Genomic DNA, 20,486 nt, shown 5'->3' on the forward strand with positions numbered 1-20,486 from the left:
CCCAGGTAGTTTTGATATTTGACAGAGTCTAGAAATGGTATTTAGACAAGTCCTACTTATATTTCTGAATTTATTTTTCAGACTTAATCTTTGCCTTTTCTCCAACACATAAAGAATTTCTAAACATAATGGGCTGAAGAAAATGTAACTCATACAAAAGCGAATATGTCTTTCAGTAGTGTATGTATATAGGAGTAAATATAGAACACAAAATGATGCTTAGCTAACAGAATAAAATGTATAGAGACAACTAACTCCTCCATCCAAGTTAGTTCCTTAAAATGTTAAATACTTATTCCAGTAGTATTTCTGTTTATGGTGTTTTTTGGAAATCTTTGCTGAGAAAGATTTTTAGAAACTACTGCATACTCTTTTAAATTCCTTCATTGACAAGAGTTTGGGTTTTGACACATTTGATTTAATATAACACCCAACAGTGATTCAAGGACAAATATCATAAATAAGATGAACAACAAATTATAAAGCAACAATTCAGATAAACATTTTTAAATGGCAATGTTATCTTTCTCTTTGCAATTTATTTAAAGTTTTGTTTCTCCCTTAAATAACATATTCAAAATAACTAGGAGAAATTGTCAGAGACTCTCTTGCCTTGTAAATTATTTCAGGGCCAGGTCTCAATCCCAGTCAGACTTTTCAAAGGGAAGTGGGGCTGGTGAATGTCAAAAAGAGGAGGAGTGACTAATCGGAAGCACGCTTGCATTTCCTTTTGTAATCTACAAAGAATGAACACTGCCAGTGTCACTAAATGAGCACGGGAGTGGTGAACTAAAATTTCAGCTTTTGGTCACCCTTACACCAACGTGATTGTTCTTGCAGGCTTCTGAGAGAAAGTAGGCATACAACATAAAGTTAGGACCCTAAAAAAGAAAGTGAACAAAACTTTAAATAAATTTATAATGAATAACTATAAAAGGTGGCGTTCAAAACCGATCATAGTAATAAAACAAATGCCATTATTGACTGTGGACCCAGTCTCTAGTTATTTTAAAGTATTATATCAGCATATTTTTCTGACCTCAAGACATGTATAGTTTTTTCTTTTAACCTAAGTCAAAGTTGATACATAGTAAAATGCTCAGCTATTAAAGATACAAATGCATAAATATTGAAAAATGTATTCACCGGTATCAACAAGGACTTAATCAGGTTACATATCGTTTCCATCACCACACAAAGTTTCTGCACATCTCCTTCCAGTCATCTTCCCATCCCTCACCAGCAACCACTGTCCTCATTTTGATAACAAAGATTAGATTGGCCTGTCATAAAACTTCCTAAGGATGTAGGCTTATAATCTGTATTCTTTTATGAGTCTGGCATCTTTTATTTTCACTTAATAGAATGTTCTCAAATTCATCAATATATATTTTTATGTATCAATAGCCCATGTGTTTTTTTGTTTTGTTTTGTTTTTTTTATTACTCAGATGGTATTCCATTGTGTGAATGCCATTATTTATGGGTTTTGCTTCTGAACATTTGAGTTATTTTCTGTCTTGGCTATCCTTAATAATGTTGCTCTAAACATTTTCTAAGGGCTTCCATGGTGGCTCAGAGAGGGTAAAGAATCTGCCTGCAATGTAGGAGACATGGATTTGATCCTTGAGTTGGGAAGATCCCCTGGAGAAGGGAATGGCAACCCACTCCAGTATTCTTGCCTGGAGAATCCCATGGACGGAGGAGCCTGGTAGACTCACAAGGAGTCCATGGGGCCACAAAGAGTTGGACACAACAGAGCTACTTTCACTTCACTTCAGACATTCTATAAAGGACTTTTTGTGGATGTATGTTTTTATTTCCCTTGGGTAAATATCTGTGAGGGAATTGCTGAATTGTATGGTGAGACTATGTTTAACAAGGAAATTGCTAGTTTTCTAAGGTTAGCATTTTACATTTCAACTAGAAACACTACATTCTTCTAGTTGCTCCAGACTCTCAACATTCTGTGCTGTTAGTGAGGTGACATCTCATTGGGTTGTGGTTTTAACTTACATTTTCCTTTTTCATGTGCTTATTAACCATTTCTACATCTTCTTCTGTGAAGCTCCCTTTCAAGCCTTATTTATAGCTTTTTGGGGAAGTAAAGTTGATTAACAATGTTGTATTAGTTTCAGGTCTACAGCATAGTGATTTTACACACACACACACACACACACACACACACACACACACATTCTTTTAATGTGTGTGTCTCTCTACATACAGGGCTTCCCTGGTGGTTCAGTGGTAAAGAATCCACCTGTCGATGCAGGAGATGCAGGTTCAGTCTCTGGATTGGGAAGATCTCCTGGAGGAGGGCATGGCAACCCACTCCAGTATTCTTGCCTGGAGAATCCCATGGACAGAGGAGCCTGGCGGGCTACAGCCCATGGGGTCGCAAAAGAGTCAGACACAACTTAGCAACTAAACAACATATATATGTATTATAGGTTATATCAAGATAGTGAATATAGGTCCCTGTGTTATACAGTAGGTCCTTGTTTATCTATTTTATAAATAATAGTTCAGTCGATCAGTTGTGTCCAACTCTTTGTGACCCCATGGACTGCAGCACGCCAGGCCTCCCTGTCCATTGCCAACTCTCAGAGTTTACCCAAACTCATGTCCATTGAGTCAGTGATGCCATCCAGCCATCTCATCCTCTGTCATCCCTTCTCCTCCCGCCCCCAATCCCTCCCAGCATCAGGGTCTTTTCCAATGAGTCAGCTCTTTGTATCAGGTGGCCAAAGTATTGGAGTTTCAGCTTCAGCATCAGTCCTTCCAATGAACACCCAGGACTGATCTCCTTCAGGATGGACTGGTTGGATCTCCTTGCAGTCCAAGGGACTCTCAAGAGTCTTCTCCAACACCACAGTTCAAAAGCATCAATTCTTTCGCACTCAACTTTCTTTATGGTCCAACTCTCACATCCACACATGACTACTGGAAAAACCATAGCTTTGACTAGACAGACCTTTGTTGGCAAAGCAATGTACCTGCTTTTTAATATGCTGTCTAGGTTGGTCATAACTTTTCTTCCAAGGAGCAAGCATCTTTTAATTTAAATAATAGTGTGTGTATGTTAATGTCAAATTCCTAATTTAAATCCTCCCCCCTTTCTTTCCCCTTTGACACCATCAGTTTGTTATCCATATCTGTGAGTCTATTTTGATTTTGTAAATAAGACCACCTTTATCAGTTTTTTTAGATTCTGTGTCTAAGTGATATCACATGTTAATTGTATTCCTCTGATTTACTTCACTTAGTATGATAACCTATAGGCCCATTCACATTGCTTCAAATGGCATCATTTCATTCTTTTTTATGGCTGAATAATATTCCATTGTATGTTTGTGTGGGGGGAGGTATACACAGTGCATCTTCTTTATACATTGGTCTGTTGATGGAAAATGTAGGTTATTCCCATGTCTTGGTTATCATAAATAGTGCTGCCGTGAACACTGGGGTGCATGTATCTTTTTGAAGTGGAGCTGTTGATGCCCAGGAGAGGATTGCGGCATCATACAGTAACTCTACTTGTAGTTTTTAAGGAATTGCCATGTTCTCTATAGTGGCTATACCAATTTCAACATATATTTTAAATGAAGATAATGTCATTCACATTTCCAGATTTAAAAAAGACACAGATAGAACTGAGAAAAGTCAAGAAAATTGCTTAAGACTGTGTCTCTTAAGTAGTCAAGTTCATTTCTAACTCAGGTCTATGTACTCCTAGTGCCATGGCCTTTCCACTCTCTCTGAATTCTTACTGAATTTTTTACATTTTGGGGTGACATCTATCCAGAAGGAAGAGCTCTATCCTTCTGAGCCTTGACCCTAAATGCCCAGTGATTCTCCCCGAAGGCCAGGAGGCTGTGAGATCACTGACGTCATCCTGCCACCGGCTTCAGCTTTATACCCCTTGCAGTTTTTTCCATCTCTAATTGTTCTCCTGTAACTCCTCACCTTCTTCCTAGTTCTCACTAAGCAAGATGCTGGAGAAAGCCTAGCCTCACCACATGCGTCTGCCCACAACTGGATAGGTTGCTGTTTATCATTTCCCTTTGTTCAGTCTTTTAGCAGAATTTTCCAGACATTACAGTCTAGGTCAATGTAAAGCAGTCATATACAGAATTGTTTATTAAAGCCCAAATCTCTACCAGTAATGTTATAATTCAGTATATCTGGCTGGGATCAACAGGTGTATTTTAGTTCTTATTCCCCTGTCTTCCTGATAATGACAGCTTGTTTTATTTTCCCCATATATCTACTAACTGTTACTATCAATGCTGACATTCACTTGACCTTGGCTCCATTCATTTTAAGTCCATTTGGTTTCATCTACTTTTTTTTCTCTTCTTCTTCTATACCCTGAGTCCAAGACAATCTGAGTGGGTAATTAAAATACTAGTTGACTTTCTTAAGAACATAAGTCAGAAACTATATTTGTTTATGATCAAATGGCCAAATGTGATATTCCTTGTGCCATTTTTCATTGGTGGTTATTATTTTCACCAGGTCTTTATTCTTACCTATTATGACTTCATTTCTTTGTGGATTATTAAAACATGAGGTTAAAAATGAGTTCAAGTTAATAGTCACCTTAGACTTGTAATTAATGTAATGTACCTTTTCTTTATTTATTAATGAAGTTAATTTCCATCTGAACGTATTTTCTTGAGTCAAGTACACATGCAGATGAGCAACAAATCCAGATTTCAAAGCGTAGAATTGTAAAAGTTGAATGCTCAAAAGTTTCATCAGTTGTGACCTTATTGCCTTGAAGACAGACTCAATTAAGATATATGTATGTGTGTGTGTATCTTTGTACACACACACACACACACACACACACTATATATATGTATGTATGTATGTATGTATGAATCAGATACAAGGCAAATGCTTTGTTTTTACCTTCAGGTGTGATATATGTATATGTATCTATACACATATTTATGTATATATGCTTGCAATATATATGATACATACGTGACATATATGATATATGTATGCACATATGTGTGTATATATGATATTCCCATATATTTACCCATTGAGTCATAAGAGAAGCCCCATATATGATATATGTATGCATATATATGTGTATATGTGGTATGTGTGTGCAATATATAATATATATGATATATATATGCAATATATGCGTAGAATCTAGTAAACTTTAGCCCAGACTATAAAATTATAGTATGTTTATGTAGTGAGTTACTCCACATTTAAAGAGAAAAATAGCAGCAAGGATCCTACATTGAACCTGCTGCATTTTCCCGTGGCATTGTCCACGAGACCTTCGTCACTATGGCAACACCATGGGAGAGAAAGGTAAACAGAGCTTATGTGTAGGTGCGCTGCCCACCACAGTAGCCACTGGCCACAAGTGGCTCTCTAAACTTGATCTAATTAAAGTTAAATAAGATGAAGAAGAAACAGTTCCTAGTCATGCTACTTACATTTTAAGTGGTTGAGTCACACGTGGCTAGTGGCTACCAGACTGTATAGAATAGTTATGGAACATTTACATCATTCACAATATAACACTGTTTTACAATACTTCGTGGGTTGCTGTAAATGGCACTTAATCTGAAGATATGGAAGAAAGCAGAAGCAAAAATACATGTACAGAAATAACCGCCGTAATTATAAACACACACATATGTGTGTGCAGGCTGTATGTCACTTAAATGTTTGAGTATCATCTGTTTGGCATCCTAATTAATTAAAGGTCAGCAGTCAAATAGCAAGACGCATTACCCAGATGAAGGCAGGAAATTGAGTGAATATAGAAGCTGACAGATTGAACAGGCTAGACACACTCGCACACACAGAAACACACAAACACACGTCTCAGACACTAAAAGGTAAAACATTCCACTTGGGCTTTGCTTAACTTGAGGCACGTGGAGTCCTGAAATTATTTCTGTCTTGTGTCATTCTTTCTACTTTTCTGCTTCAAACAAGAGTGTAAACCATTTAGGGCCTTTTGCACCTGTTGTCTTATTCAATCTTTATCCCGCCATGACCAGAAGGTGGGTAGGCTCAGAAGTAGGGCAGATCTGTTTTTGAATCTGACTGCTGCTAATTCATGAGCTCTGTGACCATTGCTAAGGCTGAGTTCTCTCATCCTTGGCATGGGGACCATCATGTACCCACCTGTAGGGTGAGATGAGTGTGATGAAGCCTGGCCACGTTGATATCTGGTACCGCGAGTGCTCATAAGAGACACTCTCCTCCTTGTACCGGCATCTGGCCTCTTTCCTCAGCACCTCTGTATTCATGAGCTTATTATTCTTTCTCTTTGTTCTATTTATATTTCTCATCTACTTTCTAGTTTCCATCCCCTCTCTCAAAAACCCAGAATAAATAGTCAGGAGAATTAGGAAGAGAAGAACCCAGAAGTATAGAAAAAGGAGACAAAATGTATAAGTGAAAAAAAGATAGAAAACATTTATGAAAGGGAAAGATATGCTTCCTCTTCCAATGCCTAGCCAAAGTACATTTTATTTTATTATTTTATTCTTCTGTTTCTCCTTTATGCTAGGAGGTCAGTCTTAATTATTTTTAAGCCAAAGTATAATGATGTTTGCTTGAATTAACTAAGTGAATGGTATTTGTGTTTCTCACTAATTGAGTCCTTAACATGGTCATACAATATTTTCACCTTGGTCTTTTATTTCACTCATTATTTTCCTGAGAAATGTGAATGAAAAGAGGGAAACCTCTGTGTTTGGTTGTATACAGTCTCTGGTAATTTCCTGATGTAAAGCTTTGCTGAGAAATCATTTCATTAAGTGCCCCATTTGTAAGCTGTTTGTGGCACTTTATAATCTGAACATTTAATTGTTTCTCTGACTCTGAGGGCTGGCTGCCAAAGCCTACCTCACCCACCAAAGAGGTGACGGATGTTTATTTTTGCTTTAACTGGCGACTAAACCCTGCTCTTCAGAACAGTCCAGAGCAAATCCCAGACCTTCCCATCCTGGTGCTGTGGAGAGGCGTGTCTGGGCACGTGGAAGTCAGGTGTTCCTGGGTCTTCTCTGGCTGAGACGATGGCAACTGGATGTCAGTCTCTATATGACTAAGATGGGCGTGACCATCCCTGCCCTAACTTCACTGTAACACTGTTGAGAAAACTGATGAAAAGTTATTTTTTAAAGTCAAAGCACACATGAAAGTCTGCTTTTCTTAAATATGATTGAAAAATACCACACACCTTCGGTAGCACTCACCAAGAGACAGCCAGCAATTCTAGGCAGACTGTCTCCCATCTGGGCTTCCCTGGTGCCTCTGCTGGTAAAGAATCTGCCTGCCATGCAGGAGACCCAGGTTCGATCCCTGGGCTGGGAAGATCCCCTGGAGAAGGGAAAGGCTACCCAGTCCCGTATTCTGGCCTGGAGAATTCCATGGACTGTACATAGTCCACGGGGTCGCAAAGTCGGACACGACTGAGCGACGTTCAGGTCACTATCTCCAGTCTGAACCTAAATAACCCCAAGAGAGCTAGTAACTTCAGTAGGAAACAAAGAGGAAAACGATCATTCAGAAGAATATCTGAAGGAATGCTCTGCTTCCCGGAGGCTTCAAGAAGGAATCCGCCATACTACAGATTATTCACACACAATCCTTACACCGCGACCCGAGCCCAGAGGAGCCTGTGTGTTTTGTCTGGGTGTCCCTCCCCATCCTGTCCTGGCACGCCAGCAAACACGGCAGAGGCGGGGGTTTTTCTCTCCCTTCTCGGTTTTCTCGTCCCAGCAACAATTTCTTCTGACTCTCAGCCTCAGGGTCTGGGAGTCCCTCTCGGGTTCGCCCCTCCTCATTGTCCCTCCAGACGTACCTCCACACTGCGGCCCCCACATGCCCCCTTTCCCTCGGCATCCGCTCTCCCAGCTGGGACCAGGCCTCTGTGAGCTTTGCCTGGACAACTGCAGGAGCCTCTGAAGTAGACCCGCTTCACACAGCTTTCCCTGGACTACCCGCTTCTGGGGAATTAATATTTCTAAAAGCACCGCTTGAAACTTACTCAAAATGTTATTCCACTCAGCATCTCTTTATTCAGTAAAAGACAAGGATAAAGGGCTGAGCTTTGGAGTTAAAAATTCTCCTGCTTACCTACAAAAAGAGGCGATTGTTTATCCACTCAATGGATATTTGCTGAGTACCTCCTATATGCCAGACACTGGATTGAGGGAAGGATTAAATAAAGAATAGGAGGTGAAGGACATCCCCTACACACAAAGGAACTGCATCCCAAGAGTATGTTCTGAAGGCCAGTTTGTGCCTGAGTCCAACACAGTGAGCCTAGATACCCAGCTAACACGACCGGCTATCGGTTTATACTCCTTTGCACACAAATAGTGCACAAAAAAACAAACACAAAAAATGAAGCATTTTTAATCTTACAGTGTAGCGCCTTGAAGCGTACAGAGGCTGGCATGTAGGGGCTGGCATCCAGGGAACAGGCAAGAAGAGTCACCGACAGGAGCGGGGAGGGGATGTGGAAATGGTAAAGCTGAAGGGTCCTCAGCGACAGGAGCCGAGGGCGAGCTGTGTTCTCACTCACTCCTGACATGATGGCATAGCTTCCTTGCTGGATTCGGTTCTATCCACCCTCTTGAAAACCTGATCCAGCGATGTCTGGGTAGTAGCTCTATTTTTTTCTCACTGTAGATGACGTGGTAGCCCTGGATTGCATCCCGAACTGCTGTTGCAACCTTCATGCACCGAGCACCGTTCAACGCTCAGGTCCCGGGCCTCAACATTTCACAGGGCCTCCTCGAATAAAGAAGATCCCCTTGCCCTTTCCTGCAACATGAACCTCTCCAGTTGCTTGTTTCTTCCTCTTGTCTCTCTCTGTCCTTTTTCCGGGCCTGCAGTTCCATCAGGGCTTCCTTAGGAAGCGGCCCGTGAGGCACAGCATGAAGTCCTCCTGCAGACCTAGCTCCAGCTCTTCACCTCGCTCCGCTCCCTCAATTATTTTCACTTTTGTTTCCATCGTTATCGCTCGGCACTCCTTAGCGGTACCAGCTACATCACCGCTGCTTTTACGCTTGTGTCCAGACATGCTGGGCTTGAACAATGATGCTGTACTGCTGGCGTCTATGTAGAACTTGTACACCAAAGTCCACAAAAGCACATCCGCTCGTAGAGGACGCACGCACGTGACAGTGCACGCGGACACAGGAACCGACTGACGTGACTGGACGTGCGGAAGCCCGTGCGCACGCACATGCGCACCTTTGAAGTCCGCAGCTCAGCGGTTCCTAACTTAGAGGTTCGTATGTAGGGGGCTTACTCTAGTGAATGAATGTCTAATGCCTAATTAGACATCCAGCTAATACTACCACTGGGGCGGGGGCGGCGGGGAGAGGGAGAAAAAGGAGGAGGAGAGGAAACTGTCGGTTCTTCACTCCAACACGCGTGATTCTACAACCACCTTGCCTGGTTTACTTGTATTTGCTGCTTTTCACTCCCTCTCCTCAACATTTCTTCATCGGAAGAGTCAGCAAACCTGCCGTCTTCTCCACACGGCCTTGCTGACTCCACAACACTTTCGCTCTGATTTTGTTTTTAAACTTCTAACATAGCTTCTCCATTAAAAGATAGGCAAAGAAAGGCTTGTTTGTTTCAATCCTTACATACCCTAGAAAACATATAACCTTGTCCTTACACACACAAGATGTTACATGATAATTGATGAGCAAAGAAACAGATGAATAGACAAAGAATAACAAATGTGTAAGTGAGAGGTTTTGTCACACAGTCTCTTTGGGTTCATTTTTCATGAGCCTGTAGGTTCCAGAATGTGCCGTTTGGTACCAGTAAGACTGGTTAATGAGCCAGTGATGTTATCATCTGACCATTCTCTGGAGAGTGTTCTAGAAAAGAGAAAGAAAGAGGAAAGGAGGAAGGAAAAAAAGGAAGAAAACCCTCAAAGGATGCTAGTTAGATAAGTTGTTACTTAAATTTGCAAACAGGTGTATATGATGGGGTAGAATTGAATATTGAATGTACTACATAGATTGCATCTTTCTCAAATATGAATTGCTCACCCTTTTAAGAGATCAGTGCAATCGGCTATGTTTGCTATCCACCCATTACCCTTAATTAAACAGTTCAGGTCCCGTGGGGTCAGAGGTGTCCAGTCACATCTACCCCCGACAGGGATTCTGTGGCCTCTGCTCTGCACCTCAGGTCACCCTGGTTCTCTGCAGTGAAACGGCGTCTGCGCTGGGCAGACACTTACCACTCTAATTTTCTCTAATTGACTTGTTGGCAGTGCTCACAGAGGGCAAAAGATGTAGGGACATGGAGACTGGGCCCCGACAAGCACTTGGCATTGATGGGGCCACTGAGCGAAGTGCATAATCTGTAATGAATGAAGGGCTATGGGCTGTCAATCTAGCACATGCCGGTGGCATTTAATTCACACCAAATATTAATTAAAAATAATGATGTTCTTCTTACTGGCTTTTGTTACTAAGCACAGCATCTTGGTCCAGCCCCTGAGGAACTGTCTGCAAGCCATTTGATTCTCTCAGCCCCGGTGAGATGTATGCATTTCACTACCTTCAGGCAAGCCTCAACAAAAACTCTCAGAACAATGGCTCTCTCACCTACCTAGTCTCTGGGGAAGAAGACCCAAAAAGTCTTCCTGTAATGCATTCCTTGCCCAAGCCTTGTAATCAATAAATGTGTATTTGTTTCCTTTTTTGCTGGCCACAAATAAGATACTGGACAGAAGCCATCTGTTTTGGATGTTCAAAGTTATTAAGTACATTTTTATCTTTCTTTTCTTTCTTTTTACATTTTCATCTTTCTTTATCCCAATGTGATGTATTCTATAGGAAATGTTGGCCGAACGATGATATAAATCTGATCAGTAATTTGAAATCTGTAGAATCTCTCAGAATATCCATAATTAAAAATAATCCCCATGGACATCCACCAAAATTCATGTTATCTCAGTACGATTCAGTCAGAGTAAATTAAAATGAGAGAATACTGCTGTACATCATTTTTCAGAGGCAATTGACATGTTTTCAAGCCTAAATATCTGTAACATTTTAGCAAATCCAAAAAAATAAATTTACTCTCATAATTATCATTAAATGTATTCCCGAACAATGGGGTCTGAGCATAATTAATGATTAATTCATTTGAATGCATTATGATAACATTAAATGTGTTTAATTCATTTGATGTGTCTAAAGAGGGAGCAATTCTAGGCAATTCTTTTGTGAGTACTTGTTTTTAAAGTTGAGCTCTGAGCATGTGCAGAAAAATAGCTCCACATTGCCCTCTAGTGGTACACTCACAAATGACATTCTTTTGTGTGGGGCGGAAACACAAACCCTCCTTCTCCCTTGCTCCGCATCTCACAGCATCTTTGCCCCTCAGTACTCACTTAAATGCCTCCATCACAATGTAAACGGAGTTCAAAGCAGTATAGTCCTATGTCCACTAATAACTGAAAGTGAAAGGGTCGGTGCTCAGTCGTGTCCGACTCTGCTACCCCGTGGACTCCAGGCCTGCCAAGGCTCCTCTGTCCATGGGGTTCTCCAGGCAGGAATACTGCGGTGGGTTGCCATTTCCTTCTCCAGGGGATCTTCCCGACCCAGGGACCGAACCCAGGTCTCCTGCCTTTTGGGCGGATGCTTTACTGTCTGAGCTCCGGGGGAAGCAACTAGTAACTGAATGATACGATTGTTGATGTTGAAGCTGATTCAACATTGGTTCAAGCTTGACGGGGGCCTAAAAAGACCCTATTGCTTCCTCAGGAGATCCAGATGCAGTTTGACAAAAGCGCTGTACAGAGGCCAGAGAAGGCCCAAAAGACGTTAGCAGGGAAAGTGTGAAGGGCGAAACAAGAAGCTTCTTGAAAAGGGGGATACGAAGCTGTCTTAGGTCTTTTATTTCCTGGATAGCTCTGTGTTACTTTAGAAATGTCAGGGAACTTACCTGATGCTCAAGTTACCAACTGAAAACAGCAACAAACTAGATTTAAACGACTTGAAGACCCATAGCTCCAGCAATGTTCCTTTATCAGTAGCAACTCTGCTGAACATCTGCTTCCCTTTCCTGAGAATAAGCCATCACCACTTTTTATTTAAATTTAAGCTTGATCACTTAAAGACATTACTTTGCCAACAAAGACCCATCTGATCAAAGATATGATTTTTCCAGTAGTCAAGTGTGGATGTGAGAGTTGGACTATAAAGAAAACTGAGTGCTGAAGAATTGATGCTTTTGAACTGTGGTGTTGGAGAAGACTCTTGAGAGTCCATTGGACTGCAAGGAGATCCAACCAGTCCATCCTAAAGGAAATCAGTCCCAAATATTCATTGAAAGGACTGATGCTGAAGCTGAAACTCCAATACTTGGATAAGAAGAACTGACTCATTGGAAAAGACCCTGATGCTGGGAAAGATTGAAGGTGGGAGGAGAAGGGGACGACAGAGGATGAGATGGTCGGATGGCATCACCAACTCAATCGACATGAGTTTGAATAAACTCCGGGAGTTGGTGATGGACAGGGAGGCCCGGCATGCTGCAGTCCATGGGGTTGCAAAGAGTCGGACATGACTGAGTGACTGAACTGAACTGAACTGAACTGAACTGAAGCTCACCCTCAAGGTGTACACACCATGGTTAGGATTTGCGGAATTTAGTGTTCAATGTAGCTCATTAATCCAACAGCTGGTAAATGATAAAACTCCATCCTCTTTGTGAGCGTACCCTCTCCCATAGGTGGACATGGCGTGGAAGGCGCTGTCGTTGCTCAGAGACTTACTAGACACTTCATGGCTGTCAATATTAGCAAGAGTCAGTATTGAAAGGACAATGAGCTCACCTTTACTGTGGGGGAGATTAAGAAATGATGAATACTGCTTAGGAGCCAGACAGCTGCTAAATGAGGTACACATGCTCTTGTAATTCAAATTGAGACAAAAATTTGAGCCAGGAAAATGAGAATGAATCAGTTATGGTACTTTTATTCTTAAAAAAAAAAAGAGAGAGAGAGAGAAATGTCTATTTCCAAAACTGAAAGCCACTTGTGCAGTAATGCTCCAGAGACTTTTAAGGAGTACATGCCCTGAAGAGGTGTAAATTGGGCAGCTGGGAGGTAGTGATGGAGAGGGGAAGGCACGAATTCAGTGCAACATGGATGAGGCTGACCGCCTGGACACTTCAGCATTAACCCTGAGCGGGAAATTCAGAGCTCAAATGAGACATTCTTCACTTTGATATTCCAATCTAAATTAGAGTGGTCTGGGGAAAACCAGTGTATCCAACAGCCTTGCATAAAGGACACCTGCTTTATTATTTCATGCTTATCCTCTTTATCACATCTTATAGTTTCTACTTGGTTGTTGTAGACCTTGATTGCTGTTGACATCTTGACTAAGGAAAGTGAAAGTGAAGTCGCTCACTCTTGTCTGACGCTTTGAGACCCCATGGACTGTAGCCCACCAGGCTCCTCCATCCACGGGATTTTCCAGGCAAGAATACTGGAGTGGGGTGCTATTTCCTTCTCCAGGAGATCTTCCCAACCCAGGGATTGAACCCGGGTCTCCTGCATTGTAGGCAGACGCTTTACCGTCTGAGCCACAGGGGAAGTCCATTGGCAAGTTGGTATAAACCGCCAACAGGTTTCTGCCGTGAGCCCTGTGAGGTCACCGCGGAACTGCAGGGCAGGGCTCCTCACTTGCGTCACGCGGGGCGTGTCATTCATTCACACAAGCACTCGGCAGAGTTAGTGAAGTACAGCAGAAAACATGTTCACTGGGAGAACAAAGAGCTAGAGTTCCAAGCGTCTAAGGCTATAGACAAGGGGCCACGGACCTGGATTCAATTCAGAGGTATATGATTTTGTTTTGCCAGCGCAAGTTTATTTTCTTTATCTAAATCATTTGCCAACATTTGAACATTTGCAGATTTCCCATAAAACTCTGTATTTCCAGAAAACTCAGACAACTCTGAGCCTGCTCTCCATAGGCTAGTAACACCCTGAAACCGAGTGCTGGCCCCTCTCCTTTGATGAATTATTAATACTTAAATGAATTCCTGTCCGGGATCCTCTGGGCCATATTGTCTTTGACACTATAGCCAAATATTTCTACCCTTCTCTCCCTCCCTCTCTCAGGTTTGAAAACAAAAATAAAATTCTAACTTCTAAGCATGTAAGTTTGGCATTCCTGATCTCTCTCTCACTCTCCTGATAAAGAAATACGTATTATTGTTTAGTTGCTCAGATGTGCCGGGCTCTTTGCAACCCTGTGAACTGCCATCAGTCAGGCTCCTCTATCCATGGAATTTTTCAGGCAGGAGTACTGGGGTGCATTGTCATTTCCTCCTCCAAGAGATCTCCCCAACCCCAGCATCGAACCCGCTTCTCCTGCACTGCAGGCAGATTCTTTACCTCTGAGCCACCAGGGAAGCCCCAAAAGAAATATATAGACAAACACAAATATATAGTATATGTTTATTGGTAAGTTAAATGCAATTTCACCCAAAAGAAGTAATTTGATGTGGTTCAAATCTAAAATTTGTTTACATTTTAGTTTATATATGTTTGAAATCAGATTATGACTTCACTCTAATAACTATAAAGTGTATTTTTCCTAATAGAAAAGCGTTTTGATGATCTTCCTAACTGTATTTTCAATCTGACCCATCTTTTCTCTGAGATATTTTATTCTTTTGTCGTTGCTGTTCGTGTCTGACTCTTTGCCACTCCATGGACTGTAGCACGCCGGGTTTTCCTATCCTTCACTCTCTCTCAGAATTCACTCAGATTCATGTCCATTGAATCAGTGATGCTATCTAACCATTTCATCCTCTGCCACCCTCTTCTCCTTTTGTCTTCAATCTTTCCCAGCATCAGGGTCTTTTCCAAAGAGTCAGCTTGTTACATCAGGTGGCCAAAGTATTGGAGCTACAGCATCAGTCCTTCCAGCGAGTATTCAGCCTTGATTTCCTTTCAGATTGACTGGATTGATCTCCTTGAGTCTTCTCCAGCACCACAATTTAAAGGCATCAGTTCTTTAGCCCTAAGCCTTCTTTACGGTCCAACTCTCACATCCATACATGACTGCTAGAAAAACCAAAGCTTTGACTGTACACACATTTGTTGGCAAAGTGATGTCTTTGCTTTTTAATAAGTTTTCTAAGCTTATCAGATTGGTTCCAAATAGGAAAAGGAGTAAGTCAAGGCTGTATATTGTCACCCTGTTTATTTAACTTATATGCAGAGTACATCATGAGAAATGCTGGGCTGGAGGAAGCACAAGCTGGAATCAAGATTGCCGGGAGAAATATCAATAACCTCAGATATGCAGATGACACCACCCTTATGGCAGAAATTGAAGATGAACTAAAACGCCTCTTGATGAAAGTGAAAGAGGAGAGTGAAAAAGTTGGCTTAAAACTCAACTTTCAGAAAACTAAGATCATAGCATCTGGTCCCATCACTTCATGGGAAATAGATGGGGAGACAGTGGAAACAGTGTCAGACTTTATTTTTGGGGGCTCCAAAATCACTGCAGATGGTGATTGCAGCCATGAAATTAAAAGACATTTACTCCTTGGAAGGAAAGTTATGACCAACCTAAATAGTATATTAAAAAGCAGAGACATTACTTTGCCAACAAAGGTCCATCTAGTCAAGGCTGTGGTTTTTCCAGTGGTCATGTATGGATGTAAGAGTTGGACTGTGAAGAAAGCTGAGCGCCGAAAAATTGCTGCTTTTGAACTATGGTGTTGGAGAAGACTCTTGAGAGTCCCTTGGACTGCAAGGAGATCCAGCTAGTCCATCCTAAAGGAGATCAGTCCTGGGTGTTCATTGGAAGGACTGATGCCGAAGCTGAAACTCCAATACTTTGGCCACCTGATGTGAAGAGCTGACTCATTGGAAAAGACCCTGATGCTGGAAAAGATTGAGGGCAGGAGGAGAATGGGATGACAGGGGATGAAATGGCTGGATGGCATCACTGACTCGATGGACATGGGTTTGAGTAAACTCTGGGAATTGGCGATGGACAGGGAGGCCTGGCGTGCTGCAATTCATGGGGTTGCAAAGAGTCAGACACGACTGAGCGACCAAACTGAACTGAAGCTTACGATAGCTCTTCTTCCAAGGAAGAAGCATCTTTTAATATCATGGCTGCAGTCACCATCCACAGTGATTTTGGAACCTAAGAAAAGAAAATCTGTCTGCTTCCACTTTTTCCCCATCTATTTACCATGAAATGATGGGACCAGATGCATGATAATAGTTTTTTGAATGCTGAATTTTAAGCCAGCTTTTTCATTCTCCTCTTTCACTCTCTTCAAGAGGCTCTTTAATTCCTCTTCACTTTCTGCCATTAGGGTGGTATAAACTGCAGATATCTGAGGTTGTTGATATTTCTCCCGGAAATCTTGATTCCAGCTTGTGCTTCCTCTAGCCCAGCATTTCGCGTGATGTACTCTGCATATAAGTTAAATAAACAGGGTGAAAATACAGCCTTATCATACTCTTTCCTTTCCATACAGCCTTTCCCAGTTTTGAACCAGTCTGTTGTTCCATATAAGGTTCTAACTGTTGCTTCTTGACCTGCATACAGGTTTCTAGGGTGGTCTGGTATTCCCATCTCTTGAAGAATTTTTCACAGTTTGTTGTAATCCACACAAAGGCTCTCTTGTAATCAATGAAGCAGAAATACACGTTTTGGGGGGAATTTTCTTGCTTTTTTCTGTGATCCAGCAGAGGTTGCCAATTTGATCTCTGGTTCCTCTGCCTTTTCTAAACTCAGCTTGTACATCTTGAAGTTCTTGGTTCACATATGGTTGAAACCTAGCTTGAAGGATTTTGAGCATAATCTTATTAGCATGCGAAATGAGCAAAATTGTATGATAATTTGTACATTCTTTGGCACCACCCTTTGGGATTGGAATGAACACTGACCTTTTCCAGTCCTTTGGCCACTGCTGAGCTTTTCAAGGCTGTGACCCATGACCATCCTTCTATCTCTAAATCCTACCCATGCCCTTCAGTCCTAGTTCTAAGTCTGATAATTCTTTAATGAGCTAATCCCTCACTAAGTTTTTAGGCCTCTAAACTCATGTAACATTCATACATTGTATGACATACTTTTTTGCTTAATTTTATGTACTTTTTCATTGTGTTCTCTTCCCAGAATTAAGATTGTAACCTGGCAAGAGAGGTCCATCCTTTCCAAATATTCTTTTATCTCCAATAACATTTAACACTTGTTGACTGATCACTTTTTTTTTTTTTGGTAAATCAGGTTGACAATATAAATCTAAAAAAAAAATACCTACTCTTGTAGGTGAAGCAGTCACTGACTGGAAGCCCTTTGGCTGCATTAAATGTAATTTTATTTTATTCTTCTTGTTGTATTGTGGTTCTTGTGTCATTGTGGTTTGGAATGTCAAGTCTTTAAAGCGGATATTTAGGTCACATAAAAATTTCATGAAGAAAAATCCATCTAATCAGTTTTCAAAGACCACTGTCAGAGATAAATTCATTCATTTTAAAAGCTGTTGTAAAATCAAACACAGACACAGAAAACCACATGCAACCAAAGTATCACTTCAGGAATTATTTTAAGTTAGAGTTCACCCTGTTTCTTGGCTGTATTTTCTGCAAATCGGCCATTGGATCCAGAAGCTTGATCAGACCAAGTAGGTTTGATCCCTTCAGCCAGCCTAGAGGGTAGTGTACTGTTTACTTCATTGTGACGCACATGCTAAGTCGCTTCAGTCACGTCCAATTCTTTGCAGCTCTGTGGACTGTAGCCCACCAGGCTCCTCTGTCCATGGGATTCTCCAGGCAGGCATACTGGAGCGGGTTGCCATCCCCTTCTCCAGGGGATCTTCCCGACCCAAGGATCAAACCACCATCTCTTATGTCTCCTGCACTGGCAAGCGGGTTCTTTACCACTAGCACCACCTGGGATGCCCTGTTTCATTAAGTATATAATGTCTAGATTCTCTGTTTTATCTTAGCAATCATGAATTCTTAATGTATAGTTTGTTAATTGGGGCTGAAAAATAGCGATATTTGCATGTTTCTCATTAGTTGGAATACTGTTATAATAAGATACACCCTTCATATACTGTTTGGTTGCACACTGGTAGAGTTTGTTTAAGAAGGGCATGCTAAACATTTGGCTCATTACCCGGACTTGAAGATAGTAGTTTGCTCCCCTGTCCAATTCAGAAATGACCAACTCTTATTATTCTTTAAAATGTCTATGAATTCATACATTCATATGTATTTGTTAAGTTTAATTTCATTGCAATTTTTATATTTATTGAAGCTGTTTGTCCTCATCTCTGGTTCTGTGGAAGCGCTTCCATCTTGACTTCCAAATCCGTTTGACACAATCCTGTTATTCTTTGATGGTTTCCTTTCTATCTGGGATGTCAGGATGCTTCAGGCTCAATTGCTGTGCTTTCTGCTTTAGGCTAGGAATCAGCCAGTTCGCCAAGAAGCCTTTGTTCCTTGCAGTGTGAAAGATATTTTTTCCAGAATCTCAGTTTGGGTGAAGAGATCCCTGTGTCACTAAGTCAGTGTTTCTAGATGTTTTCAGTGGACAGAATTAGAGATAAAATACCTTTGCATTTAAACTGTTTTTTTTTTTTTTTCAATTAGATTTTAGGAACACAATACTTCATCTCTTCTATTTTACATGTGTATGTCCTTTACATGTGTGTGTCCTTGTTCACACCAGGGATCCCAATCTGAAGGACATAGGGTATAACAGAATTAGACTTTCTCATGATTTCTCATTTGCTCTATCTCATATTGCATTGGTATCAGAGTAACATTAATAATAGTTTCACCATCAATAATAATTATTAAAATGTTTCTATATATATTATCCTCATTCTCCCTTAATTTTGTCTTATGATTATAATATGGGGACACTATCAGAACATGTAGTGTTGCGAAATAAAATTTCTCCTTTTAACCCTCAATTAGTCTTAGTTCATTAAATTTATTGTTCTTCAGTTAGCTATTAGATCAGTATCTCTCCGGTCACTTTAAATATCTAAGGCTCGTTTTCCAGTGGTTCTCAGGATCAGGGGAACAATATTTCCTGATTCCTTGTAAGTTGATAACAGTTTGGGTGTTATCAAACTGTTATAACAGCCCTTTATATTCAAAGTTAACTTTTGTTGACAGTGAAATCCTTGAATCACATTTTCTTACCTTGAGTGTCTCAAATCACTTCAGTTTCTTCTGGCACAAAGCGATGCTGTCAAAAAATCTGATAATAATCTAATGTTCCCTTTTATAAATCATGTATTCTTTTTGTCCACATACCTAAAAGATTTTTTTTAAGTCAGCAAAAATTTCTTGAATTGTATTTTTTTCTGTGCATTTGTTCTGTTCCCTTTCTTTGACTTTTTTCCCTCACTATTACTCCAGTGTTAAGTTCTTCCTTCTCGAGTGTGTGTTCTGTGTGCTGTAATATTTGTCACTTTTCCCTGCATTTTTCTTTATTCTTTCTTATTTTACTCTTGTTTTTGTTTTCTCCTTATTGCATTTATTTATTCACCTTGTTACACTTTCTAAAATTGCTTCTTAAATATAATTCTTTCTCAAAATATGCCACCTCATTTCTAAATTTTAATCATTCTGATTTATGTTACTCTTGCATCTCTGGCATTTTATTTTCTTAACGTTACTTAGCTCACTTTGGAATAGCAAATTGCAGGTTTGATGTATTTTTCTTGTGTACTTTTGATCCTCGTTTTGTGTACTTGTCTGGAGGTATGATAGTGTCCTCATTTTATTTTGTAAGAAACTTAACCTCAACAGATATTTTTGTGCTTGCTTTTATGAGATTTGTTTCCCTGCATGCCCAGAAATTCAAATAGCTTTTCTAAATACACAGAGCTCCCTGTCCTCTTCTTTTTCTTACACCAGGGCTCAGGGCTCAGGGAACTGTAGCCTGTGGGTCAAATCTGGTCCAGGTCCTATTTTTGTTTGGGCATCACTGAACTAACAGTGCTTTTTGTACTTTTGAAGAATTGTAAGCAAACATAAATGAATATGTGACCGAGACTAGGTGGATTGCAAAGCTATATAAACTCTCTTGGTCTCTTACAGAAAAGTTGGCCAAACCCTGGTGCACACTAAAAACTATGGCAGTTTGCTCTCCAAGTTTTCAAGACTATTCCTCTCTCCTACATTGATCTGTACTTTCTCTTCATGTCTGTTGTTCCTGACCTACTCACAAATTTTAAATATATTTTCAATAGTTTGTCCCCAGTGTGAACCCTGTCCTGGCAAGGAGACTTTGTCAGTTAGTTTCAAGTGTTCATATTTACTATTCTCAAACTGGTCTATTGCACTTTCTATTAATAGCATTACCTGGTAGTTACTTTAGAATTACCCTGTTTTCAGGATTGATGTTTCCCTATAATTTCTCTCCCACAGATACTAATGATGCG

General features: G+C 40.7%; 1 protein-coding gene across 1 annotated transcript in view; it reads left to right on the forward strand.

Annotated features, from left to right (window-relative positions):
* DCC (DCC netrin 1 receptor) overlaps window positions 1-20,486 on the forward strand; it is a 1,105,239-nt gene that overhangs the window by 920,321 nt on the left and 164,432 nt on the right. The window lies entirely within an intron of this gene.

The sequence above is a fragment of the Dama dama genome, chromosome 27 (genome assembly GCF_033118175.1).
Source record: "Dama dama isolate Ldn47 chromosome 27, ASM3311817v1, whole genome shotgun sequence".
In the NCBI taxonomy this organism is placed as follows: Eukaryota; Metazoa; Chordata; class Mammalia; order Artiodactyla; family Cervidae; genus Dama; species Dama dama.